Source organism: Eupeodes corollae, chromosome X, assembly GCF_945859685.1.
Source record: "Eupeodes corollae chromosome X, idEupCoro1.1, whole genome shotgun sequence".
In the NCBI taxonomy this organism is placed as follows: Eukaryota; Metazoa; Arthropoda; class Insecta; order Diptera; family Syrphidae; genus Eupeodes; species Eupeodes corollae.
Genome location: NC_079150.1, coordinates 1,540,025 through 1,567,350, shown reverse-complemented (window position 1 = coordinate 1,567,350; position 27,326 = coordinate 1,540,025). Strand labels below are relative to the sequence as shown.

The following is a 27,326-nucleotide window of genomic DNA, read 5'->3' as shown; positions in this document are numbered from 1 at the left end:
ATTGTTGACAAATAAAAGCATCTGTAGAAGTTTCCTGTATATATAGCCATGTTAACGGATTTTATCACATAAGGTAACCTTTTGTGGTGGACATCTATTTAAAAACCAACATTACAAATTTCTATCAAGCCCTCAACTTAAAAATAAGGTGATTAGTACCCATTTTGTTGTGGAAGGGGTTTCAATTGTCGAATTAAAAATTAATCAAAGTTATTGTTTTTTATACAACAATTTATTTAACGTTTGATCAAAGAAATTTTAAGGGCTGACCGTTCAAAAACTATGAATGGTTGTAGGCCCCTAAGTGTTGCTGGAACTTCCATATGAATGCATATGTTTCATATAGGTATTCGGTAGCTGAAATACGAGTATGTGGTATGAAAGTGGCTCGATCAAAAATTTGTATTTTTGGTTTTTTCTGACACTACGTTGCTTTGCTCAGATTGACATATGAGTAACATTTTTGGACTTGAACTTTTGAACACATCCATTAGAACGTATGAAACAAGTAAGAACTATGTATTTTCTAATATGTATACTATGTACATAGTTATAGAAATGCACAACATGACTTGGAACCTAGTTGATGATATATGGATAATATGTAAAGTTTTTTGTGTGAGAAAAGTAAGAGACAAGAAAGAATAAAAAAAAGTCTCAATGATATCCAAAAAATTCCCCTCGTTGAGCACTTTAGCAGCAAGAATTCTTGTAATTTGGAAAATTTGTCATAGTCCTTTTTGCTTCGAGAGAAAAAGGGGCAGCGTGCAGAGAAGATGTAGAAGCTATAAAACTATATGGGTATATAGTATTTTCCACCCACTTTGCGCAAGATCCAAAATGAAAAGAGAATGTGGAATAGAATAATGGAAATGGAAACTTTCTAAACAATATTATCCATCTTGTTGTTGTAAAATTTAGTAGATATCTATAATATAATGACGAAACATATGCCAAATCAAATTTGTGACAGTAAAAGACAATATTTTTGAAAATAAACACGCGATTTTCCTTAAGAAGAACACAAAAATGAAAAATACTTCTAAAATCTATTTTAAGGATTTTTAGAAATAGAAGTAAAACAATAGAAGCATAAAAATCTGGTAGCGAAGAAAAGAGAGGAGGAAAAGAAGAGAGAGTACGAGTTCGTAAAAGTTTATGAACAAACAAAATTTTAAGAAAATATGAGGCCTATTGCGGACCTCGGATGGGACTCGGAGTCTGAGCCTGTATGGAAAGGGATACCGAACCGAAAACGATTGAATTTTCTTAGTGTACTATGAAAATTTTTGGCAGGTTTTCCGCCGCTGCCGCTCCGCTGCTTCTGTTCTTTTCCGCTCTTTGCATCACATTTTTAAAAATCTCAATTTCTCTTTTTCTGATTCTGATGGTCTCTTTTTTTTGGTGGAAAATACAAAAACCTTCCCCTTTAAATACATGTGTACTAACGAACGGAACATTATCCTCTGTTCGTCTTCACTCATTTGTCATTTGCTTTGCTTGGCATAAACGAACGGCAAACCTTACACAAAAAACTTTACACAAAAGCTAAGCACAGTGTACTATACTGTATATTTGTATACTGTATACCGTACTATACCGTTCATCTTAGTTCTTGTTGGTTTTTAGCTTTAATTTTCTTTTTTTAATTTTTGTTCTTTCCACGTTCATCGTTCTCGCGTCATTTCTGGTGCCCGGGCTTTCATTTAGCAACCGAGGAGACGTCGTCGGGTTTTTGATAAAGCGGGTCGTATGTTGTTTATTTAGTGTTATGTTGTGTGCTTGCTTAGTTTTTAAAACATCTCTAGTAAGCAAAACACAAATGTTTTTTTCTCTATACCTACATATACATAATCTTAATAATTTTTTTAAAAATTTGTATATATTTTTTGAAATTAAGTTCAATTTTTGTTTGTAATTCACCTAAATAATAATAGAAAGAAAAACTGCCTAACGTATGTATCGGTCTAATAATTCAATTCTGCTGCTTATTTTATGTATTTTTATTTTATTTAATTTGGTTATGCATTGCAATTCCATTTTGCATTTTGGCCAAAGTCTGAAAATCTAAAAATCATATTACCAAATTTTGTATGATGATACTTTTAGTGCGTGTGTGATGACAAAATATAGTTGCTTGTAAGAGTGTTGGTTGTCTGTATTGTGCGTAAAAGGAATGCTGGTGCTTGTGATTTGATTGAGGCCACGTTGTATTTGTCAAAAAGACTTCAATTGCAGGTAATAGACCAACCGGAAATACGTTATTTTTCTTTTTTTTTCACTTTGAGAAAAGTTATTTTTTAACTTACTCCTTTAGACAGTGATGTTCGTACATGTGTATGCATGTGTGTATATGTAAAGAAAAGGAATCCAACATTTGTAATTGTAATAAAACCATATTTAAAAATCGTGCACCGATTGCTTTTGCTCTTACTCTACCTAGTCTCTTTCTCTCTCTCTCGCTCTCTCTCTCTCTTTCTCTATTTCCTTAGATCTCTTAGCCTGCTGAATGGAAAGGCAAAGGAGTTCTTAAAAGCTATAATGTCTGCATATTTTTGTATAGAATATACACATTTTATATGCAAATAACTGTATATACAACACACACTTCAATATAATATTTAATTATATTTTTAGAATGCTTAATTGGTATTTGTGTCTTTCGTTTTTGGTGTGTTACTATTTGAAAATATAAATATTAAATAAGGAAAAACAATCCTTTTATTATCCCTTTGTATGTTTAAATTAAATGTTTTGAGAGAACGGTCTTGAAAAGAGGAAAAGGAGGTATAGAGGTGGCGAAAACTTAGCATGGAAACAAAAGTTCGTGGTGCTAGGTAAAGTAGGATCGGTGCTCTATTTCTTTTCGTTTTGTAGGAGATAATTTTGACGATGATGACGGCACGAAAAAGAGAAAAGTGGAAAGTTGGAAAGTGAAGGTTGGTTGGAACGGAAGAAATAGAAATACTAAGGCCGAAATCGTTATACGTATACATATACACGTACATAATGGATAGATAATACTTGAATTTATGTTGCGGCGCTCCCTGCGCTATAGAACTGTAGTATTTTATTTTATTATAGGTAGGTATGCTATGCCGGGGCGACATGTAATACACTCTTGAGAGTACTATCTTATATTTTTGGTCATCATCATCAATGACCTACCTCGATTTTTTAAATTGATACAAACCGAAAACCGAACCGGAAGTATGTACCTTCATGCAAACATACGTACATATGTTCAAGTAATTAGGTACCTACCTACAAAAAGAAATGTCTACAGATAATGTTGGTTTTCTGCAGGATTTTGTATAGAAGTTTTGTCAGTTATATGCGTGTGATTAAAGTTTGTAATGCCTTGAAACAACTTCTGATGATAAAATTGGCTTTAGATCTTGGAGTTCAAAGGCTTAAAATATATAATTTTGTAAGAAAAATAACTAAAGCATTAATACCCTTATGTAAGCTATCGGAGTTACTTTTTCTCAACACAAAATTTGAAATATAAATAAAAATTCATACTTATAAGAAGTGACATTTTTAGTTTTTCTTCCCTTAAAGCTTTATTGAAAGCGCCAATATTTGATAACGGCATTTTGTAGACGGGTCAAAAACACGCACTTTTTAGCATGGGAAGGGGTCTATCTCCCCCCGTTTTGGAGATAATGACAACACTTGCAATTAAGTACTACTCATTTGAAAGCCAGAAGTTTGTTCTATAAACCTGCAATTAAATTAAATTAGTCATGTCAATTGCTTTTGAGAAATTTGCACTCAAAGTTTAAATTTTGATTAAAAAAACGTGAAAAAAAAGTATCTGTGGCGACGAACATTGTTAATGGTCACCTGACTTGAAAATTGTCTGAGCTGGACTTTATATGGATGTAGGTGTAGATCCAAATGCAAAATACTCTATAATGTCTTCAAAGAATCTGCAACACTTCAAATTACAGCAGCGATATTTTTAGCGGTACAAGCGAAACGATGATGCATAGGCCTTGTAATATCTGTAACAAATCCAGTCTGTTGAAATTCCTACAAATTTTGACAATCGCTTGCGTAGTTGGCAAATTATGTAAACAAAGCACGATATATGGCTTTGGGAGAATCACAATTTTTGTAGTAAGTTTTAACAATTTCTATACGTTGTGCGATAGTTAAGCGATCCACTGAAAAAAAAATTGGTTTAACAACTTAGATTCAAAGATGTCGAATTCTAGCCATGCACATTAGAAACCTCAAAATGAATAACCCGTTATTATTAATGAATGTAAGAGGTTACTTTGCTCAGAACCAAATTTGTCTATTATTGAGTATTTATCTAAAAAAGCTGGACTAAGTACGTTTCATATACTTTTTTAACATTACTCAATTTTTGTGCAAAAATAACTTACATCAAAAAAACTGCAAATAGTTATTTTTTAAACTTTCTACTGCACGAAGAAAACAGAATTAAGTTGTTGCTCTTCGGACTACCACTACGGTTAACTGAAAATTAAACGTACTGTAGATATATTGTCATGTCCATAGCCAAAACTCAAAGTATCTAAAAATCAAACTTTTATTAAACCACAAAGTAACATCCACCGTCAATCCTAAGAAATTACCTAAAACCCAAAAAAGCCAGTGGTTTTCATGCAGGTATCTGTACCTTAATTTTAAACTTTAAACTTTTTAGTTGGAATTCATTTTGAAACTTAAAAAAACAGTGATTTTTTTACAGTAACAGGTTAAACACATTATGTGTTATGTTTATGCTGCTTTTCGAAGCTATTTGTTTAGTTTGTTTAAGCACTCATGTCCAATGAAATCTGTCTTGAATAGGACAGGTCAGGACATTTGCATGGGCACATAATCACACACTGATTATTTTGTACACCTTAATATATATTACAATATTGTTATTGTAGGTAACCATATTCTAAAAAAAAGTCAAATTTCAAAGGGATATTATCAGTTTTTCTTAAAAAATTATTTGGAATCTAAAATTATTACTGGGGTCTCTAAAATATCGCACGTTTAAAAAACAAAAATATTCCTACAATTGCATTCTACATACTTTCAAGTAAAAAATAACAGTCGGTTGAAAACTAGGGCCAACTCACAACTATTCCTATTAGCGAGTTATGTTGCCAGGGATAGAGGGTATCTACAGTTCTAAGCTAAGTCCGAACAACTAATTTGAGAAAGCATTTTTCATGACAATAATTACTTTTGGAAGATTTGCGAATTCATCATAAGAGGTAGTACCCAAGCTTTGCATTAAACAGTCAGGGATTGCACCCAAGGCCTCTTTGCATGACAGTTTTACGCACTAACCATCCTACCAATATTAATACTTTCAAGTACTTTTTTAAAAAAGATAATCAGCTTAAAGGAATACCAATTTTATAGGAGACAGTTTCTAAAGCTAATCTTTCTATGCCATATAAAAATACGCTTAGAAGGTGCAATTGTAAAATAAAAATATACTTTAAAGAGCTGTATAAAAAATAGCTACTTATAAAATTATTTGCTAATTTTGTTGAAATAAATCGTTGTTGGAAGACTTCAAGCGAGTGTTCCTATTTATTTGTCCAGCCTTGCAGAAAGCCCTTATTATTTAAAAAAATATAAGTAACATTAAGAAAATATTAACAATTTAAGTTGAATAATCAAACTTAAGCTCTATTGCCTTACGCAAGACATTCAAATATTTAACAAGCAAAAATTAAGCTTTTTTTCTATTATTTTGGCTGTAGCTTAAAATTCCTTTGTGAAATAATAAGCATTAAAAAAATTAAACTATCACAAAATTTTAAACATATTTTTTCGGTTAAAAATATTATATTAACGAAGATGAAATGATTGATGAGATTTTTAAAGCTGTTGTGTTGTAGTAAATGGTTCTGTCCATTGCGTGCGTCGCGTCGTCGGTCTGGTGAACTAAATTCATTCTGTCAAATCCGTTAGAACCTACCTAAAAACGCGCGACAAAATAGAAAATGGATCTAATAATATACAAGAATTCTGAGAGTGTAACAAAATATAACGTTGTTGTTATTCAAGACCTTGGTGTAAAACCCACCATTATGTTCTATGTCGTTATACAGGGTGCTTGCACTGTATTTAAGCTTACATTTAACTGTAGAATTAAAATTTAATACAAAAGTAGTTTAAGCAATTTTTATTTTACTCATAAATTTTGCAACATTAAACCATCTAGTTTTCAATGTTCGATCAAAGATGAATTGAACCATAAAATAATAAAAGCCAATTTTGAAATTTAATTTCACTGTTTTGAGAATTTTCAAAAACTTGACATTAATTAAGTTAAAATTTTGGATGATAGAACAGGCTACTGGATTTCCAATTGGGGATAGGAATTTACGCTAAAATAAATTTGTGTGTTGCCCCAGAAGAATCCTTATTTAAATTTGCTCAGGACCTCAAAATCCAGTTTTCAATCATTCTTTTTTCTTTGAAAGCTCTCATATTACCTAAATGATATTTAATGATAAGAAATGTCCACATTTTTGTTTGGGATTTAAAAAAAATTAAATTTCGTTTTTCGAAATTCGCTATCTCGAAAATGGGTCAACATTTGTTTAGGAAAATCAAATATAAATTACATACAAAACCCTGTTTAACATTTTCAAAAAAAAAAATCTGAAACAATTTTTTTTTTTTGAAAAATCAAATGGCATTCAATTTTTTGAAGACAAACTTATTTTACAGGTAGATTTTTAAATCTTAAATTAATAGTACTATTTTTAAACAGACCCTTTAGACACATTTGTGCATTTTATTTCTTATCATCATTGTAAAGGAAGAATAAGGCTTTGCGTATGTAACCAAACACAGGAATCATAATTATAATATTTGTATCCCCTCAATATTGTATTTTGTTATCTGAATATTCCTTAAAACAAATGTGTTTCCTAATACACTCAAGACTCAGACGTTAATTCAGTATATTTTTTTTTGAAATTTTTAACTGTTTCGAATTCTCAGGATTCGTAAGTTTCAAAAAAATAAAAATCTACAAACTAAAATCTACTAGAGATCAGATCAAACTTGGGAAACCAATAAAAAGTTATTCTTGGAAAAAATACTTCTTTATAATTTCTTAACATTTTAACACCCGGTTTTCATTGCAAATGTATAACATAAATTTGCATTGCATTTTATTTTTAAAAAAAAAATTGTTCTCAATAACATACAATTTTTTAAAAAAAGAGTTTGAATTATATTTGAAATTTCGAGTTTAAAAATAAATTTTTCAAAAACTATTCATTAAAACAACTTTATTTGAAAAAAAAATTACAGAATGGGATCCTGGCTCTTAAAATATTGGATGACTCTGTGTGTGTTACCGTTGTTTTTTAAATTGTCTGCTCAGACCTAAATGGGGGAAATAGATCCCCCACAACCTTGCCTTAACCCTATCTACTCGCTCTATCCGTTTTTGGTGCACTTTATACCAATCACCCTTTATACCTCAAGACATCATTTTTGATATGAACTCAACAAAATACAATTTCAGAACGGTTTTTTGAGCATTTTTCTATCGCTTTAAAATACAACGAGCAAATACGTAAAATAAATTCAGGGCGTTTTTAATTTTTTTTTGTGACTTGTGTTATTATGCTACTTCGAATTATTTGTATTTACGGGCTTTCAATTTAATATTTGATGTGAACTCTAATACGAACGAAGATATGACAAAATCCACTTTTCAGCACTTTGTCATAAGCTTAAGCTGAATAACAATGTTAATTTAGGAGTAAAAATGACACTGGTCGACAAAGTTTCCTTAATTAACTAACACTAAAAAGGTTTTATATACATTTAATATGCCAAAGACACAGTGTGAGCATTAGTCGGTCTACATTGATTTTGAATTCCTGAACATCGCAATGATAGGGAAAGATAGAGCGTGGCAAGGCGTTCCACATTCGCGTAGTACGGCTAAAAAATGAATCTCTTTACTTCATAGTACGGTGAAAGTTGTGCTAAAAATGGACATTCCTAGAAGAGCGGGTATTACGGTTCCTAACTAGAGCATAGTCCGGTAAAATAACGGTAACAAGAAACCTTGCATCGATGTTCGAGTGACGTAATCGAGTTGCTGATGTTAATGTCACCAATCATTTTAAAGGCTCTTCTTTGAATACCGTCCAAAAGGCTTAAATAATTCACTAGAGCACCAGCCCAGATATGAGAGTTATATTCAAGTTTCGGACGTAGATTTTTTTTTGTAGATTGTAACCAGATCAGACGGAGAGACAAATTTATTTCAACGTCTCAAAAAACCTAGACATCTTGCTGCATTTTTGGAGACATCGCGTTTGTGATCGTTGTGTGATGCACATTCAGAGGGTGTCGAGATTTTCCGTTAGATAGATAGTGGCAAAGGGTTTATCTCGCTTTAATGATACAAGACAGCACTGGGTTTTCGAAGCATTAAATTCCACACGGTTTTTTATTCCCCATTATACAATGCTGTGTAGGTCAGAATTTAATAAGCTAATCATATTTTGCCGTTGTAGTTCCACATCCGAAGATGAGGGTTGTGAGTCTTGAAACGAATATGCAAAGCTAAGAGTACTATCGGCAGCGAAACAATGTATTGGATTAGAAGTAGCAGACAGGAGATCATTTATAAAAATGAGAAATAGAGTCGGAGACAAAACGGAGCCCTGGGTCACTACAGCATTTATTTTATTTGTTTCAGATTTGAATCCGTCCAAAACAACTTGTATTGAAAGGTTCAAAAGAAAATGTCTAATCCAACGAAGAAGCTATTCGTCGATACCGCACGCTTTTTCGATAAGAGAGCAAGATAAGATGCCAGACTTTATCAAATGCCTTTGGGTTTTTGCGTTCTTGATTTAAATCCGACATCAAAATGAATGTATCACGCAAGGGTTTTGAGTTATACAAAATTCTAAAAACACTTATATAAGTCTTTTAGAAGCCATCTTAATTTATACAGTAGCTTTTTTTAGGCATATTTTAAAAACCTGATTGTAAGAAAAATGTAATGGCTAGATTCGAATTAAGGACATTTAAAACCCTAAAAAGTATGGTTTTGTTTGTGCAAAAGAAAAGAAAATGTAATTAGTTTGGTTTCTATTTACCTTTTTTATATATCTTTTTGAATTTTCTCTGAAACATAGAGATAAAAACTATGTTCCTGTTTTTGAAAAATATAATTGTTTTTCATATCTATGGATAAATGATGTTTTGTAATGAATTCCATCAATTTCTTTTCTTTGTAGTGATAAATGTTGTAACATTCTATTTCATTTACATTATCGTTTAAATAATGCTTGTTTCATTAATGTTCAGTTTCTTAAGTATTTTGTTGCCTTAAGGTTTATTTTTTGTTATATATATTTATTAAATTATTAAAACAAAAATGCGTTCTTATGACTTACGAATTGATCTTTCAAAACAAAGCCATTTGTGAGTTTCCTATTTAAATTCGTTGAAATGTCGATTCTATTATCTTTAATCAATTAGAATGTTTTCATTTGACGTTTTTAAATACGGTGACATGAAGCATTTGGTTGGTCATAATGAGGCTAAAAATTATTTTCGGAAAACCACCAGTAGAATTAAAATTAGTCTGAAAATGATTGTTTTATAGTTTTTAAGTATGTATAAATTTTGGACCAAAAACAAAGGTTCTTACTCTAAGATTTTTTGTTTATAAATGTTTGCAATTTTCTTAAAAACAACTCGCAACGAAAAGTAGGTACACTCCTACTATGTGTACCTGCAGTACGTATGTATATACGTGCATAAATGTATCCTCCCATCAAAGGTTCTACTTTTCATAAGAGATACATCTTGTACATATATGTATATTAAATATGAGTTTGTCCTTTTCAATTTCCCTTAGGGCATTCAGATCTACATCTTTACACCTACTCGAGGAGGTTGCATTGTTTTATATTTACGCTATATTTATTTGCTTTTTTCCTCACTGAACCTCTGATGTAATTAGCAGCTATATCACAAAACACCATAACCTTGTGCTGAACACACATAAATTGATTTCTCAAAACTAAAACTAAAGCTGGGACTTGGAGTTAAAAAAATACGGTCACCTCTTATCTGGCGCATGTGCTGTAGCTAAAATTTTCTCTGATTAACATCCTCAGGCATCCTCAAAAAAGTTGTTTATCTTTCTTTGCATTTTTTTTTGTTAAATATCGAATAATTTTACTTTGACTATTTTATAAACAATGATGTGCAAAAAATATCACGTCACCAGGTAACTATCGATCCAAGGTTTTTTTTATTGTTTCCTAACTTGAGAAAAAACAATTTTGAGGCCATCGACATCATTATAGGATTCGATAACTAAGGTAAACCAAATGTATGTACAGTACATATATTCATAAGAATTTTACTTGCTGAAACTTTACGTATATAACGTATACATACATAGGACTTAAAAGTTTTTATTTTTTTATAAAACGCAACCCATTTTAGAAACTATGATTCCTTGATTCATAAATTTGAAGTAAAATAAAAAGATCTACACGCATGGAATCCGTGTTGCGAGTTTGCATGACTCGACCACTAATTTAGGCGGCCGCTATATCTTATACAATATTGACTCTGAACTGCTCTTACGACGACCTGAGCACCGCGCCGGCTTATTGGCATTGACCAATGATTTATGGTAGTCCAAATAAAAGGGGAGTTCATTTGAAGATCTAAGAACTACTCCATTTCTTAATATGACATGTTCCTCAAATTTAGTTTTAGTTTTTTAAATTTTGGTTCCTTGTTTGAAGTTACAAAAATCCGAAAACAGTTTCATTTTTGAATACAACTCTGCAAGGGAAATTCAATTTAGGCACATCGCAAACGGCCAGCAGTACTAAAGAGTTTCTGACAGAAAGCGGCTTATGGCTGCTTTTGGTGTCGTTAATTGTTTTAAGATTTTTCTCTTTTAATTACCACCTACCTAGCAATCGAAACAAAATACCAATTGTGTACCCATATAATTAAAAATAAAAAGAACACATCGAGTTTCCAATGTTCTCCCCACATTCCCATTCTAGCTTCTCTCACTGTTGCTTGCATAGCTGCTGCGCGCACTGTCTTCTAAATCATTCAGTGTAGCAAAAGACTATATAGGTAATGCAAGATAAATTGCGGTTACATTTTTTTGTTGCACAGGAGCGAATTAGTGTGATTACCATTAAGGCATAACACTAATTGCAACAGACTTGAAGACTTTAATGTTTTTTTTTGTGTATTGTGATGGCTGGTAAGTTTTGTGTTAAATATAGCAACATTCGGAGGCTAAGAAAAAATGATTGTTCTGTATACGTCCATACTGTTTTAAACAGTAAAATCCAGGTTTGTGAAAACACTGATAATACCGAGTTTAACCTTAATGGTTATAGCTTATTGCCATTATTCTTTTCTCACCATGGTCTAGCCGTTTACGTCCGTAATGATGTTGCCTACAAGCTTCTATCATAGTATGGCCAATGTATTAATACAAATTTTAAATAAATATGGTTCAAATTTACTCTTCAAAGTGAACGTGAAGGAACATACGGGTGATTGCAATGTACACAATTTTTTGTGGCTACAATATTCTGGACAGACAACAGCCGAAGGAAGGTATGTCGAGATTTTTAGTGAGTTAAACCAATTGACTCAGTTAGTTGACGAGCCAACTCGAATTCCTGACGTTGTAGGTTAATCCGCCAACACCCTATACTTGTTTCTTACCTCTGATCCTAATAAATATACGGTCAGTGTATTATCGCCTCTAGGCACATCTGACCATTGTGTCATATCTGCAAATTTCTCATGCCAAAAATCTCCAGTTAAAGTTAAAACCCCTACGAGAACCGTTTGGCAATATGAGAAAGCCAACTGGGACGGTCTCAATGAATTCTTCAGGAACTTTAACTGGTCACTATGCTTCCTCGATAGTGACGTGGATTCCAGTGCAGATAAGATTACAAACTTAATTCTTTGCAGAATGATAAATTTTATCTTGAATAGGGTAAAATTTATCAAACCTAAGGAAAACTTCAAACTGTAAAAAGGTTTTTAAGATCAAAGTTGTAAGTTTCCGGATTTATAAAGCCAACCCCACTGAGGAAACCCGGAATAAGTTCAAACAAGCTAGAAATACCTACAGCGGTCATATTCGTGCATGAAAAGAAATTAAGGCAAAAAATACTACAATGTCCCAAAAGTACTAAACATTTCTGGTCATTTGTGAACAAACGTACGAAACACCGCGTCATCCTAGGTTCCAAAGCTCATCCACAATGACACTTTCTGTGTAAGCTCGATTGTAGCAAAGTTTGCTGTTAATTCGACGCTACCGGTGTCATGACTCCTCCTGTTCTTAAGAGCTTAAAAGATTTTTTGTGACGAATCTTCTATCGCACTCATGCAGTTGCAAGAGTACTAAAAGACCTTTATACACACAAATCCGCTGGCCCGGATACTATCCCGCTCTGAAGAGGTGTTCTTCAATGCTGGCAAAACTACTGCGTAAGCTTTGCAATCTGTCCTATTCTACAGGTCTCTTTCCGAGTGGATGGAAAACTGCATTTGTCCAGCCTATCCCTGAATCCTCCTCCCCCTTTAACTATCGTCCAATCGCACTTACGTCCTTTCTTTCCAAGGTCATGGAAACGCTGATCAATTTTCAGCTTAAGAAATATCTTGAAGGACGGAAGCTTCTTAATGACCGGCATCATGGCTTTCGTTTCAATAGGTCCACTGGTGATCTCATGGTTTATCTAAACGAACAGTGGAACAAATCAAAGATTATTTGATATTTCAAAGGCATTTGATAAAATTTGGCACCAAATTGCTCTCTTATCGCAATTGCTTGCATTTGGTATTGATGAATCGCTTCATCGTTGGGTTAGAAATTACCTTTTGGACCATTCAATTCAAGTATTATTGAACTGGTTCAAATCTGATAAATGCTGGTGTGCCCCAGGGCTCCGTTTCGTCTCCGACGCTCTTCCATATTTTTATAAATGATCTTTTCTCTGAATCTTCTAACCCACTAAATTGTTTCGCTAAAGACAGTACCCTCAGATTTTTAGAGTCTCATCCTTGTTCTTCCGATGTGGACTACCATCGGCAGATAATTAAATTCTGATTTTGACAGCATTGTACAAATGTACAATGGGGAATCAAAAACAGTGTAGAATTTAAGAACGATAATTTAATCGTTGTTAGTGAGTGTTTTCAAGTAATGAGGAGATCTACATGCCTTAACAGGTTTTCAAGATCTAAAATCGACTTGATTAATCACCCAGATCTAACCGGACGTGTAGCTGCTGATAAAATTGGCACCTAAAAATGAACAAAGCAAATACGAATGAATGTCACATGGATTTAGCAAATTGCTAAAAGTTAAAGTAGCCATTCCGTGATTTTAACTTTAGCAAATTGTTAAGAAAAAACAAAAATGTTCTGCTGTTCATGCCCATTCATATGGACTATTACTTTTTTCTATTATAGTAAGAACATTTTTTTTTAATTTCATTTTTTGCGATTGGAGACTAAATTTTAAAAAATATTATGAATAAAATGATACTCTAAAGTTATCTTCAAAAGCTATATTTTCTGTCGGTAAAAGGTTTCTGAACTTAAACAGCATTTTAATCAAATAAATTTTATATTTTCCTGCTTCACTCCTTTTTAATCCATTAATTTTTAAATGTATGTGAATTGAACACAATATTTTTGCAGACCTTTGCAATATAACTTAATGTGGTTTGCTGTGCTATGCCAATGGAATAATAGTGTCCTTTTTGATAATGATTGCCCTACAAATTTTAAGTTAACATCTAGTTTTAACATGGCTGGAACGGCAGTTGATCTTAAAGGAGCAGAGAATTCACCATGAAAGGCGAAAGTTCCGTTCAAAATTAAAATAATAAACTAATAATTTTTGATTCCCTTTTATCACACATTGTTATAATGTTTGATTTGTCCCTTAAAATTTGTCTTTAGTACTATTTTGTTCCGTTTCGAATGTCTTACAGTGTACGAAAACATATTCAGAACGAAACACAATTTCTAATAGAATTGACTTTTGAAATGAAATACACAGATGTATTGAAGAAGATATGACATCAGCAGCATCGGGCAGGTTGTGCATCCATAGGATGTTTTCATAAATTTAGATAATCTGCGCTTTCTGCTATGTTGCATTAATAAAAACACCAATTCTGCAGAAGTCGTACAGCCCTTGATAACACGAATAAAATTGTAAGTAGTCAAAATTATTGCTTCCGCAAGAGATTTAGATTTTTAATATCCAAATAAGTATTAGGTAGGTACATATTAAAATTGTACATATTTTAGATTTCTTTAATTTTAAAATTGAATTCGTTTTTATTGAGATTTTTTAAATGGAGAATTGTTACTAATACCGTTTGTTATTTTCGTTTATTTCTTGAAAAATGATTAAAGTAATTGTTGATTTCTTTTTTTCTTAATTCTTCCATTGCAGATTGTAACTTTGTCGTCATAAAAACTTAAATCATTTAGTAAATGAAACGGTGATCTAGTACACATTATTTGTTTCAAAATTGATTTGGTAAGTCTAAATTCAAGGCAACTATTTTATTATGATTATAATTTTTCTATGTGTAAATACTAACAGCTAGGTTCTACATGTCACTTTACTAGAAATGAAATTGAAAACAATTCAAAATATAAACTGAGCTCTGAAATTTACTTTCATCTACATCAATATCATTTTTTTCGAAGTAAAAAAGAAATGGATTTCCGTGTTCTACATTTCCATCTTTGCTATTTTGAACTGATTTAAATTTGACCAGATTAAAACCGTAGTAGCTTTACTTATAGGAAATAAACCTTAACTTTTTTATTTAATGCACTTGATTCGTGAGAAATTGTTCTTATTGTATTTGAGGGAACTGACAAATCATTTTAAATTGTTTTGCACGCCAATATGATGTGATGTACATATATGTATGTCAGCTGCTTTAATTTGACTTGAAGTGATTTCGAAAAATATTCGAAATCATGTAATCGATCGAATGATAGAACCCTGAAAACAATTTTAATCGATTCTTAATTTCAATTTCTTTTCACTATATTTCGCTCTTAATTTGTTGGGTTAAGTTTTCATTAAATTGCAGTTTTTCATTGATGTTCGCCATCCCTTAGGGCTAGTTTCAAAGACACAATACTCTACTCAAGTTTTCTATAAGTCAGAGCAGCAATGTCCATCCGCCCTGCATGATGACCCCATTCCAAATGTCCATCATGTTTATCAAAAAGTGAATGAAATTTGATAACGCAATGACTCTGAGGGCTTTGCGGTAGTTCTGCTCATAGTTTCCTACCAAACTAGTATTGACACTATAATCACACCGAAGGGGATACTTTATTTTTAAGTTGATTGATTTAAAATGGCAAGATACACGCTCTTGTCCTTTTTTTATGAAGAATTCAAACTTCTGATGGTTCTTCTATAAATATTTTAAAATAAAAGAAAAATCGTATTCTGAAATCAGGTGCTGCCACTTTCTTCACATAGTGCTGTGCATTGGATTATCGTTTTCGAGTATCACGTTTTTTTTTTCAATTATACCATTTTTTAAGTAGCATATTGGCTATTTTGAAGTTATTACTGAAAGGTCTAGCAAAATCGAAACAGAGTCCCTTATCTTATTATAATGACAAACTGTAGGCAAACTGCTGCTGAACCTTAAGTTATTGTTATTGGATGTGAAAGCTGACACCGGACATTTAATTATTGTTTGTAATTGAAAAAAATGCAGCACAAATTGATGGTGCTGTTATAGTGCACATATATTCTCAGAAATTCACTCTCGTCTCTGATGGAGTCTCTGGGGAAGAGCCAGGCGGGAGGCAATGATAACAATTGTTATCGATATCTCTTAATTAAATTATGATTAAATATGAAAGGCCTTTCCACTCTGCTTATCTATTTTAAATCCACTAAAAGTGAAAGTTATCAGCAAATTTTCAAGTGATTGTTAAAGTTGATGAGGTTAGAAAATTGCCGAAGGGGAATAATTTGAAGGGGGTTGAAATTGGGTTAGTCTAATTAGCTGCGAAATAAGAAAAAATAGAATTAATTCGACTCAGCGCTTTTTTTTTTAATTTTGAATATGTATTTTGTAAATTTAAGTTATTAGCAAATAATAGGTCATACAAAATTATTTAAATCTGACATTTTTGTATGAATTGGAATTTTTGGGGATGTTTTTACTAGAAAATACAGCGATTAAAATATTATTTTTTGGTATGAATTTTTGGCTTAACTGTACCTTTAATTTGATGAAATCCTTTTAGTAAAAAGATCTTAAAGACACTTAATTGTGCCAACTGACAAGCTAGAGAAAAAGTTTGTCTGGAGATTGATATACATATATATATATATATAGATGTATAAGTTTTATCATGAAGCGTAAGAGTAAAAGTTTCATATAATTAAAATGAATGCTAACATTTACAAAAATGTTAGATTTTATTCATTTCAAGTATTTGTTTGGTAAAGTATGGGGTTTTCCATTGGCAAAATAAATCAATTACTTCATGATATAGATATGTCAAATCACAAATTTCCTCTAATTTGCGTTAAATTGGGCAAAATAAATTGATTTATTTTTGATTTAAGATCAAATCTGCAGGCCTGCATTTTTCAGCAGATAAACCCCTCTTTGCACAATTACTAATACAATTTTTTTTAAATAATAAGCTGGCACACGAAATTATAGAAACACAACGAGAACCAAGAAAAGAGGTCCAATTGTGTTCCATGCACCACAAAAAAAATAATCAATTTTTGAATGAAATTCTAATTTACCAATGGAATTGAGGGCCAATGTGAATTTATTACAGTGACTGATTCACTTTTAACAACAATTTGAAATTTGGTTTAATAATAAAGACACGCCATTCTATCGGGTCAAAAATTGACTGCATAAAATGGCGACATAAATGTGTTTTATTGTTTCGGAATTGTTACCGAAAATTAAGCTCTAGAAAATAATTTCCTCGTGTCGATACCTATGTACATATAAGTTCAACATGCAGTTAAGGAAATTAAAATATTTCAGAAAATGTATTTCAAAAAACTATTCTAAAATACTTGTTTTTGGTATTTTCTGATCTTATCTTATTTAATGTTCTATTAAGTTGGCAGTGAAAATATTCATTTCACACTTTACACTTACTTTATCCCAATTTAAAAAATGTTGATATGTTGGAAAGTAAAAATTAACATTTTTGGAAGACATTATTTCTTTATAAAATGATTTTCTGTTGAATACAAAATATTTAAAAAAAATAAAATAAATCTACTTTTGAAGCGAATTTGCTTTTGATGCTCTAGAACTGAGATGGAAACACAAATTTCAAGAATAAAAATGTCCCAAAAATAGCAAAACTAACACTTTTGTAAAACTAATGGCTAATTGGAAGCTTTGAATCCCTTGAGATTTGAAGTGAAAAGAGATTCTAAAACATGTAATTTGTGAGTGCCACACAAACGTTTCATCCCACATAATTTATTTGTTTTAATTTGATTTTTTAGAGAAATTATGTACTTAAATGCACCTTTATCCACAAATTGAAAAACCAAGCAGTTTTCTCTCTACAATTTTTAAGTTTTGTTGACTCCTTTAAGGTCAAAATACGATTAAGCAAACTGATAGCAATAGTAATAATAGACTCCCAAAAATTGAGTCCGAAAAAACTGCGTCAAAAAAAGCCCGACAGTTCTCCATATCAAATTGTCTCTCTTGAATTTTTGTAACGTTCTTCTCATAAATAGAAATGGAAACAAGAAAAAAAGCTTAGTTTCAAAACAATTTCTTACATTTTTGCTTGATACGCACCAAAAACCCTATAAACTATTGTGTTTTAGCTCTTAAATATGGCATATTTAGAAATCAGTTGGAATATTGGAATGCTTTCATATGTAGCGAGTCATCCAAATTAAATAGTTAGACCATTCCTTGCTGAACAACAGTGTTCTAAAATAATTTGATAACTAAAGTTGCCACTTTAGCAATTGAAATCTGTAAATGTAAGGTTACAAGAACATTTATTTTTAAGCGGTGAGTAAGAACTGATCTAAGTGTGTGACCCCCCCTGGTTAAAAGTCTGGATCCGCCCTTGGGTTAGACCCGCCCTGCTGATTTCAAATCTGTAAGCCAAACTCAATGGCCTCGTAGCTGATTTGTTCAGCCGGTGAATGATTTAGATTTGTATTAAAACAACCTTGCGGAAGAAATCATTTTGCGCCACACGGCCTATGCATTTCTTGAACTCAATTTCGATCCTGGACTACAAAATGCACTTAATTTATTATTTCCCTGAAATCGTGTAGAGGAAACGCATCAAGAAGTGTCACACTAATCTCCCTCTAAATTATTCGTGCTCTTCAAGGGCAAACAAAGAAACCTTCGACTCACATATGTATGTATGTCTTTCAGAATAAAAATAATTAAAAATACATAAGGCATGAAGATGAAGAAGAACAACTACAAATTATAAGATTCATGCTCAGCTCATGTCTTTAGCTTTTGAGAAAAAGTTACTACCAGCAAGCGCCCTACACTGTGTCTCGTGGGTACGTCGCGTCCGACGCTAAAGTATATTCGTCGCTGTCGTTATCTTTAGCGTTCTTATACTTATTTTTTCATGCTTTTATGCCAAGAAAGCATTCAAAATTCGTTTAACCAGAGCAACCTTTTACAATAATGTTTTGTACATAGTACATATTTCACCTAAGTTTCGCCCACTTGTTCTGAATTCTAACAGCGCGACCGTGAGCATGCGACTCTCGTGATTAGCTATTAGCCTCGGCCTGCGTTCGTTTATTTCCTTGTTTTGGCGGGACAGTTGAAATAATTTGGCATAAAAGTAATGCAATCATTTTGCCTTTGAGTATACCCCATAAATTCTTTCCTTTAAAATCGATGAATGTTATTATCGTTTGTTGTGTCGATGTCATTTCTGCTGTAGTATTTCTTTTTATAAATTGCTATGTGATGAGCGAATTACAATATATTTTCGATTGCAATTCTCAATACCTCATTGTTGAATATCCATTCTAGATCTCAGGCCACCTGACTATAACTTCTTGTATTTTCTTCCTCAACCTCGGATTCCGGGAGTAATGTAATTTATTCTGTGTAAACATTTTTTCTTGTGAGATTAAAAATCACTTTTAGGTACATATACATATATAGCTAGGTGAGAGAAGCGAACCAATAATTTGCCTGACCGCGTCTGCTGATGTGTACTTTGCCTATGATTTAGGGTAATGTCTGAAGATAACGATTAATGGCCGAGGACATGAAAACTATAATTACTGACGCAAGAAATTCTTATTTATTTTATTCTATTGAAATGTGTATTGTTTGGCTCGATGTTGGGCAAATTACTTGAATGCTAAAAGGGAGAATTGACAATGTTCTACAATTAATTAAAATGTTAACCCATACTTGAATATACTATATTACTATAAAAGCTTCTATTGTTTTGAATGAATTTCAAAGAAATTGAATGATTTAAGCAAAAATCATTTCTTTTGCAATTGCCAACACAGATGATGTAATGGAAGTACAATTTGTAATTTGTTCATAATATTTTAAGCAACACTGACAATTAAGTATTATAAGGTTTTTGAAAGCCATAAATCTGTTCTATAATCCAAAATCTAAATTAAATTATTTATGTCAATAGTTTTCCCATTCTGTCTGTCAATTTGCTTTCTTGAAACTTTAACAATATTTTGTGTGGGATAAATAATTTGAAGTCAATATCCTTCTTTGCTCTCCTTATATTCAAGTCGAAAACTATTTATTCTCAGTTTTTAGCTGATTTTGGAGAATTTTGTGTTTTGTTAAAAAAAAGTTGTCCCTTATATTTTTCTAAAAAATTACCAACAATATTTTGAATATGATGGAATAATTTGATTTCGAAATATATTTCTATTAACTAGATTTTTAGTCGAAAACCAATTTTAAATAACTTTCCTAAGATTTCTTGAAAGTTTTTGTTTCGTTTATCAACAAATACAGATAAATTGTTTGTTTTTTTTTTTTTAAACAATATAACAAAAAAATTAACACAGAAAGAAACAATTTTGGAGTCAATGCCTTCATATATACACGAGATATCGAGAATCGAATATCAATTCATACCAATTTTGGGGACTATATTTTAATTTTGATGAAAAATTTGAATGGTGGATTTTTATAAAAATACTTAATGTCGAAAAATTATTTTCTATAAATTTAAATTAGTTTGAAGCCAATATTTTGAAGTTTTGAAAAAATATTTGAATCGAAAATCAGTTTTTACCAAGTTGTAGTTATATTTTTTTGTATTTCTTGTAAAAAAAACTTTTGGTAATGGTTTAATTTTTTTAAACTGTCAAAACGATTTTTCTTAAAATTTTACCAGATTTCAAAAGCGCTGTTCCTTTCTGAATATTTATGCATTGTTATCTGTATACAAAAGTTTATTTGAAGTTGACATTTTTACTAGTTCTTAAGATATGGACGACGATAAAAGACCTCTCTCTAAAAATATTTTAATTAGATTCTAAGGACCTTAAACGTCGAGAAATATCAAGATTTTCAATTCGACTAATCGGAACGTTTACAATAACTTCCTATGTAAAATTTATTATTTCTGTATTGCTCCAGAAGGGTACCCCTCATAAAACCGTTATTTTGTTTTTAAGTTTAATCATTTTTGATTCAAATAACCAAATATCAAAAATATGTTCAAACTAAATTGAAAAGTGTTATATACAAAAAATTTATTTAAAAAAACTGCTCCGTAAATTTTCAAATAAAACTTTTCAAAAATAAGAAATTTTTTTCGAAGAATCAAATGGCGTTTGAATTTATTTTTTGCAGGTACATTTTTAAATCTTAAAATACACGAAATATGTTTAAATAGATTGTATACACAGTCGTGTATCTTGTTTTAAATAAATTAATTAAAAATTATCAAAAGATAAAAGCCTTTTTCAGTAGGCTTAAATAGTTTACACATTTTTTTTCTTGTCTGCCCAAAATCAATCTTTCTTATCTTATCCTCGTCGATAAATCTAAAAATATAAGAAAAACATAATCAGTTTTTGAGTTTTCTACTTATCTAGGATCTAAGGTAAAAAATTAAGCTTCTGAAAAAAAAAATGTGAGTTCAGAACAAAGACGTTAAGACGTTTAATAGATACTGCTTGATTATTGTTTTTGAACACGTCATCGACAAATCGTGCCGTCATAAGTAATCACATCAATATAAGGTTGTTGTTTTTTCGTTACATCGTTAAATATTATCATTGATGCGTATAAAATTTGTATTTCTCTCTCTCTGACTGAGTCAGGTACTACTTTTGAAGATTAAATTTGTATGTCTTTCTTTCTGTTTTCAAGTCTTAAGCTGAAAGATGATAAAATATGATGACAGCTAAAGAACAAACATTGCTGTTTTATAGTTTCATACTTAATAATAACACTGATAAAAAGAATTCCTTTCATCATAATGCGGATACAGTAAACATGAAATATAACGAGTATGAACATACCCGTATGTACATATTTGCATGTACATACATATAAATTTCTTTGTTGATAATGGCTTTAATCTTTTTGATATAATTACTCGATTTCTTAGTACTTCTCTTCAAATTTGAGCAGGTTAAAATGGAATGGTGACCTAGAAAGTAAATTCAATTAGAAAACTCATCCCGTTGACGGATATTATTGCACCCTACCTATCAACTTAAGTATCTTGTTCTTCATATTTGAGTTTCCGTCTAATTTTACAAGTACAACAAAATAGAATGTATTATTTATTTGTAGTACTCGTATTTATTCGTTTTTCACAATTAGTTACCATTAATGATTTACATACGGTCGAATCACTTGTCGTGAGTATTAGTAAGCCAAAGTAATGTGGTCCCTGTTATTTATAATTTTTCTGCTGCGAATTGGAATCGAAAATTTAAACCAAAGTAGTTTATATGTATATCGATTGTATTACTTCACCTGAACAGGTTGATGGTGTCATAGAGTCTTTTATGGAAGTTGTAAATAGTTCGGCTGAATCATCTATTCCTTGGAATCATACAAATCAAATATTACATTGCCCGAAAATAAATTACAATTGATTCGCATGCGTAACTCGGAAAGAAGAAATTGGGTTCGGTAGAGTCGATACTTTTAAGAATAATGTCAACATTTTGAACGCAAAAGTAGATAGACATTTTGAAAAATAAAAAATAGAATAATCTTCTATCCAGTTTTGATAAGAGATTCAAGCCCTTTTTGAAGGTAACACAAATTAGAAAACAAAAAAAGTTCAATCATTCCGCATCTTCGAGTCAATGGCTGTGTTAAGTGAACTATATTGTTACTAAATTGACAAGATAGTTTATTGAGTTCAAGTCTTTACCCAGTTACGTAAATAGTAAAAAAAAACTTGTAAAAATAGTTCTTTGTAAAGGAGTTGATTTTACTATTAAAACCCACAAAGTCACCTGGTCTTGATGGTATGAGCAACAGGTTGCTTACAAGCTTAAAGCCATCAACGGCCAAAAAGTATCTTACAATATTTTTTCAACTGTTTCATGATTCTTTTGTATTTCTGAATGATTGAAAGAAGGCATAAATTATAGGTATCTAGAAACCTGGTAAAGCAAATGATAATCTTAATATTTATAGGCCGTCTAGTTTATTAAGAACGGTTAGTAAACTGTTTGAAAAGCTTATAAATCGACGATCACTAAAAATTATCAAGGATGCAAACATATACCTAATGAGCAGTTTGGCGTTAGATCTGGTCACTCCAAAAGCTATACAATTTTAAGAATTAAAAATCATGTCAAAAACTACTTTAATTATAATAATTATCGACTGGTGTAGTTCTTTTGGACATCGAAAAAGCCTTTGACACTCTATGGCGCGAAGCACGCACGAGTTAAATTACAAACTTATGAAGTTTGGTTTTCCAACATGTCTTATTAAATTATTACAAACGTTTTTTTTAAAACAGACAATTTGCTGCTCCCACCAGAAGTGTAAGCTCTATTCCATATGATATAGTAAATAAAATTCCACAAGGGTTTGTGTTGAAACATAATTTTCAACGTTTATGGGCCCGACTTGCCCATACGAAGTGTACGCTCTATTCTAGATGATATAGTAAATGGAATTCAACAAGGGTTTATGCTAAAAACATACTTTTTAACGTTTATGTGCCCGACCTGCCATCTCTGGTCTTAAACACTAAATTTGCTATGTTTGCTGACTACACAGCTCTTTTATCTTCTAGCCTATTGCCTCAATGTGCTCTCAGTACAGTCTAGAATGCTCATTTAATACCTTACAAAACTATTTTCATACGTGGAAAATCAAGGTTAATGTTCAAAAATCGTAAGCTGTTTTCCGGTGAAGAAAATTTGTTTTTTTGTCACGAAATTCGTTACAGCTAAACTGTCCATATCGCTTGGTCTGAAACTGCAAGTTCCTAGGGTTAAAACTTGACAAGAAACTGACTTTCGACAAACATATCGCCAACACGATTAAAAATAAACTAATATTACAATAATAATTTTATATGTGTTCATATGCCGTAAATCTTGGTGTGCATAATACAATTTTTATATTCAAAACTATTTTCCAGCCTATATATTTACTTAAGGTGCTCCAGTGTGATTTGACTACGCTGAAGCCTATTTAAAAAAGTTCAAAACAAAATATTAAAACCAATGCTCAACTGGCCAAGGCATTGTTCTACAGTCAGGTTTCATGATAAGGTTAATGTATTAAGCAAATCAAGCTTGTTTTTTTTTTTAAAGATGTTCTTATTCTGATAATTCATTTATATCGCATTTGGGTTGATGTGCTATTCTAAGTTTTTAATTTTTTTTAACTTCCCATATGAAGTTATTGAGATTTCTCATGGCTCCTAGAATTTATATAAAAGATTTTAAGAAATGTCTTCGCATGCTGATGTTCAAATGGTAGACATGTGCATTCAAGAAGACACAAACATCCACAGGTTCTTCCTTATCCCGTGGTAAACAACGGGTGACTAGTACCTCAACTCCAGTGTAAAGTTGTTGTGACTTTAATTAAATTTTATATTATATAACGTGACGTGACACAAAACGTGTATAATTTTGAAAAAATCCAATTAACGGTTGTTTTTATAAATCAAGAACAAAAAATCATTTTATCTCCGAAATAAATTTATGCAACAAAAAATAACGTTTTGACACCTGGTAACATTTTGAGAACAATCAAATTGACGGCTTTTTAACAAAAAATAAAAACTTAATAACCATTTCTAAAAGTTGGTAAAAATTGATTTTCGACTCAAAAATCTTAAAAATTATAGCTCCAAACTGATTTCATCTTATAGAAAATATTGTTTTTAAGATTTAGTACAGTTGTTTTTTCAAAAATACAACAGTTAATTTTTTCATAAATATTAAAATCTACAAAAAATAGGACGCAAAATTGGTACAAATTGTTGTTCGATCCTTGACATTTCTTGAAAAAATCAAGGTATTGTTGTCTTGTCTTTCATTCTTTGCTAAATTTTGTTGTTAACAAAAGGTATTGTTATAAGAAAAATCTAATCTGTATTTACATAAGAAATACAAAAATTTAAGAATTGCTTTTCAAATTGGTTTTCGACCAAAAATCTCGTTGACAAAAATAGATTTTGAAATCACACTATTCATCATATGCAAAATATTTTTGGTAATTTTTAGTTAATGTTTAGAAAGATATAGCTGACAACTTGTTTAACAAAACACGAAAACCTACTAAAACAAAAAAAAACTGATAAGAAATGGTTTTCGACTCAAGCATTAAGAGAACAAAGAAAGATATTGACTTCAAATTATTTATCTCACACAAAATATTGTTATGAATATTTTGTTAAAGTCTTACGACATAAGGGATGGACATGACAGTTATCAGTGTGGGTCGTATTCGAGCCTCTTTTTTAAAATTTTATATTTTGACTGTCTTGAATTTTCTATGAAGCGATTTGAAAGAATAACCCGTCGTTTATTTAAATTAAGTGTCGGTTATCACTTTTTATCCTCTTCCTCCTCGCGTTTCCGTCAATCACGACCCGCCTTCGGTATGGGATTTTTGTAGGTCTCCTGGATGTACGACAAATTTTATAATAAATTTTCTCTTTTAGTTTTTTTCAAATATTGCAATAACATATAATTATAAACTACGAAAATATGTGCATACGTCTTTTTATAAAATTATACCAACCAGACATTGAATTTAAGGTCAAGGCACCAAATAATATATAAAGAATTATACTCATGATGTATATTTTGGTGCTATCTAAAAAATATAAAATAAAACAACGATGTAAGAAACAAAAATTCAAATTAAAAGCAACGCAAACAAAAATTAATATGTTTTTCTGTATTAGTTTCTCTTTGCTAATTTCATAATATTGTTGAATTTTTGTTTTTAATTTGTTGCTGCAGCTCCTAACCCCTATACCTCCCGCTCCTGGTGTAGACGTCTGCGATGTTGTTTTATTTTTTTCGTCTGGCTGTCTGTCGTGGTCGTTTTTGATTCTGTCGTCCACTTAAACACTGTCCTTTATGTCTTAAGGCTTATATATTATGTTTATGAGTGTAAGAGCATCTCCTTTCAAGAATAGTCGTAGTAAGCATAAGTATTAGGGACAATACAATACACATACAATAGAATAGAATATTAAGATTTTCTGTTGTCATCTAAGAATTTAAACAATTGATCCTCGGTATTTTCATCATATACGTACACATTTTCATATTTAAAAACTAAAAATAAAGATACATTTACAAAAAGCATGATCGGCGATCGCTAATGACACAAAAAGCGTTTAAATTCAACACTAGTGGCTTTGCCTAATATTGGTGTGTGTGTGTTTAATTTATTATACAATTAATAAATTATATAATTTTTGTTTTCTTCGTAAAAAATAATATTATTTCCTTGTTTATAATTTTTTTTTGAAATTCTAATTAAGAATAAGTTTAATAGGTACATGATTTTAATTTTATTTTTATTTTTGGTGACTGCGTGTTCTAGGACAATAATAATCCATGCAAAGATCTGTTTTACAAAAGCAACCGCGGCATCTGCTTAATTGTTTATACATATAATGTGTATCCATATGGAAAATAAAATCTATTGTTTTATCTCAGATCTCAATTTGTTTTTGCTCAACTCGACAGCAAAAAACTTAACTTTACTTCCTGTGAATGTGAAGGTCTATTTTTGGCTGACAGGTTAGCACAGAACTATATTACCGTGCGTCACTGTCTGGATCTGGAGTGACGTCTTTTTTCTACATTTTCTTGATGAAAATATTTCTCGAGTTTTTAAATGTACCTATATTTTATATTTTTTTTCTTAATCTTTCTCTTTTGATGGTGCTTAACATGTTAAATTATTTTGAAGTAACGTACGGATCTGTTCGTTTCTTAGTTCGTTTGACTTGGATATAAAAACTTTAATACTTTTATTTTCATTTTCATAAAGAAAAATATGTATTTCTATATTTATTGAGTAATCGGTCTGGTTTTTTGATTTATATTTTTTAGTGGTATTTTTATGTCGTCTGGGGCATTCGATTATTTGGTTTTATACGAATATAAGACGAGAATATTTTTGAGAGTATAAATTGGTTTTTTGTGGTACCCGTGGCATGATGGTTAGTGCGTTGGACTGTCATGCTAGAGGTCTTGGGTTCGATCCCTGCCTATGCCATCTAAAGTCTTTTCACGGGTACTGCCTCTTGCGAGGAATTGACAATTTCTCCAAGAGTAACTATTGTCATGAAAAAGTGCTTTCTCAAAATTTGCCGTTCGGAGTCGGCATATAAACTGTAGGTCCCCTCCATTCCTGACAACATTACTCGCACACAGGAATGGTTGAGAGTTGTAAGTCACTAGGCCTTGGTTCTCAACGGACTGTCGCGCCACCCAATTTATTTATATTTATAAATTGGTTTTTCATTTAAAGAAATCATATTGAGGTGCTCTCAAATTTTACAAAGAATTGCAAAGAGAATATATATGTAAAAGCAAAGGCTCTTTGTGAATCAATTAGATTTTAATAAACTTTGATTTTTAGGGGCAAAAACTATAGTACCTATATCTGAGACGTTGTTTTTTTTTATGTTTACACATTTCTAGATATTTAAAGGTTTGAGTTTGTAAGTGTTTAAAAATATAATATAAATGTTATAAAATTCAGACGATGCATTTTAGA

At 31.2% G+C, this 27,326-nt stretch overlaps 2 protein-coding genes across 5 annotated transcripts in view; one reads left to right on the top strand and one right to left on the bottom strand.

The window, feature by feature from the left end:
* The window catches only part of LOC129953197 (glutamine--fructose-6-phosphate aminotransferase [isomerizing] 2), a 233,214-nt gene that overhangs the window by 84,476 nt on the left and 121,412 nt on the right, over positions 1 to 27,326 (bottom strand). The window lies entirely within an intron of this gene.
* Positions 1 to 27,326, top strand: part of LOC129953195 (plasma membrane calcium-transporting ATPase 3) — a 127,316-nt gene that overhangs the window by 12,096 nt on the left and 87,894 nt on the right. The window contains exons 1-2 of one of the 4 annotated variants that reach the window (XM_056066099.1): positions 1,607 to 1,807; positions 14,513 to 14,599. The exons of 1 other annotated variant lie outside the window; for it this stretch is intronic. The gene's annotated coding sequence lies outside the window, so the exon portion shown is untranslated. Of the gene's footprint in view, positions 1 to 1,606; positions 1,808 to 2,219; positions 2,239 to 14,512; positions 14,600 to 27,326 lie in introns of those variants that run through there. 2 more of the 4 variants (XM_056066103.1, XM_056066101.1) reach the window with 2 other exon arrangements.